This window comes from Arachis ipaensis, chromosome B08, assembly GCF_000816755.2.
Source record: "Arachis ipaensis cultivar K30076 chromosome B08, Araip1.1, whole genome shotgun sequence".
Classification (NCBI taxonomy): Eukaryota; Viridiplantae; Streptophyta; class Magnoliopsida; order Fabales; family Fabaceae; genus Arachis; species Arachis ipaensis.
The window spans coordinates 91,683,226-91,685,590 of NC_029792.2; the positions used below are offsets into that span (position 1 = coordinate 91,683,226).

The 2,365-nt window shown below is 36.6% G+C and overlaps 1 long non-coding RNA gene across 1 annotated transcript; it reads right to left on the reverse strand.

Annotated features, from left to right (window-relative positions):
• Positions 1,482–2,365, reverse strand: LOC110265963. Its single transcript, XR_002352675.1, has 2 exons — positions 2,299–2,365; positions 1,482–2,038 (listed from the first exon to the last, which is right to left on the reverse strand). It is a non-coding gene; the product is annotated as an uncharacterized LOC110265963 (long non-coding RNA).

Sequence of the window (2,365 nt, forward strand, 5' to 3'; positions counted from 1 at the left end):
TATTTACAAAGCTCGAAAACGATTAAATAAAATTAATTACTGAAAAATTAAAACGTCATTTAGTTACGAAAAATTAAGATATTACAGTGCTCATGAAAGATGATGATGGAACAACATGATCATGGTCCTTGTTGTGTTTGAGGATACTATGTTATGTTTTTGTTAAGAGTGAAGGAAGTGGAAATGGTGGATATTATGGTGGTTAGTGTTTCCATTGTTGCAACTTCAATTCTTGTGCTTACAAATTGCATAACATCCTCAAAAATTCGTTAGAAGTTACATGATTGGGAATCGGTAATCGTGGGATTGTTAAACGGTCAAATGTTTAGATTTGGAACACATGTGCTGGTTTTGGTGGGAAGTCATTTAAAATAGGATTATGGTTTATGAATTGGGAACTAATTTGATCTAATGTTATAAATTTATGATGTTAGTAGTCAACTGAGATTGATAAATATATCTTATGGTGTTATTTAATATGCCACATCAATAAATTCTGATGTTGTCAGCTATAAAACTAGGGGGATGCTCTGATAAAGATGCATAAAATGCATTTTTGTAAAGACACTTATGTGTCGTCATTTTATTGGACGTTTTAATGAATCGGTTTTTTTTAACTAACCAGAATAAAACCCATTTTTTATCATCCCGGTTTGGTTAGACTCATAAACTGTTCCACAAAATACCAGTCAAAAAACTGGTCAAAAAACTGGTCAAACCAACGTTTAACCGGTAAACCGTCAGAACTGGCCGGTTTTTTAAAGGTTTTTCGGTTCATTGTATCCTCCAAAATGGCGCCGTTCCAGGGGAACTAATGATCTAATGTTATAAATTTATGATGTTAGTAGTCAACTGAGATTGATAAATATATCTTATGGTGTTATTTAATATGCCACATCAATAAATTCTGATGTTGTCAGCTATAAAACTAGGGGGATGCTCTGATAAAGATGCATAAAATGCATTTTTGTAAAGACACTTATGTGTCGTCATTTTATTGGACGTTTTAATGAATCGGTTTTTTTTAACTAACCAGAATAAAACCCATTTTTTATCTCCCCGGTTTGGTTAGACTCATAAACTGTTCCACAAAATACCAGTCAAAAAACTGGTCAAAAAACTGGTCAAACCAACGTTTAACCGGTAAACCGTCAGAACTGGCCGGTTTTGAAATTGAAAAACCCTAGCCACCCACAGCCACCTAACCCGTGGCCACCGCAGCCCCCACAGCCCCGCATCGTTGTCATCGCCGAACCCCGAACCCTTTTCTCTCTCTGTCTACCTCTTTGTCTCTCTGTCGCTGGTCCTCGCCGTGGGTCGTCGTCGCCGCTTCTCTGCTCCTCGCCGTGGGTTACTCCCTTTCTCCCCAGCGTCGTTTCTGCTTCTCCCGTCCTCGTCGTTTCTGCGTCTCTTCTCCACACCGTGAACATACAAAATTATATTGAATCAATATTAAACGCTAATTAAATCCCACGTGAACATACAAAATTTTTTATAGCCCTATTATTTATAAAGATTTGTAAAATACAGCATTCCCTACATTAAACAATATATGAGAGATTTATAATAAGCAATACATGAGAGTCCTTGATGTCATGCCACAATTGATGCATCATAATGTATGAAGTGATAGTTGAGACATACTTTGATTTGAGCACATGATTTAACTTTGAAGATCTCAGGTGTGTATAATAAAGGGGAAGTGGCATTTATTTGATGTAACAAATTAAGTGTACATATACATTTCCTGCTCCATTCTTTGTATGTTGACATGCTGTGAATAAGAAAATGAACAAGCGAATAAGTGCAGTGTCAAACACGATGTTTGGGATGAAAATCTGAGTTAATAAGTTGAGGATGCAATGTCATCTAAACAAGCCATCCGAATTCTCTCAGGAGTTGCTGGATTATCAAGAGGAAACCAATCACTCCATCCCACTTCAAGTCTTGCAGCTCTGATCGCGTCCTTGATGGCGAAGAACACTGCCGATGCTAGGAAAAACGGAGGCTCGCCAACAGCTTTAGATGAGTGGATGGCCTTAACATTTGGATGGCACACAACAATGAACAACGTAAGTAACCATGGAGTTAACTTCAATTTTTTTGGCTACTCATGAAAATGTCTTCAATAATAGTTAAGATATTAACACTTATTATATTAAAGCATTTTAGACAAATATATCAAACCATTAGACATTTTCATGCGAGCAGTCATCTAACAGGCAGTTATTTAAAACTGGAAGGGGAGCTTTAGAAAAAAAAAAGAACTAAATAACTTTTCAGGAATCAAGAACACACCTTTAGAAGTGAGACATTGAATTTCAATGGAACAGCATTGATAGAAGGAATTTTGTAAGCTCCAGGG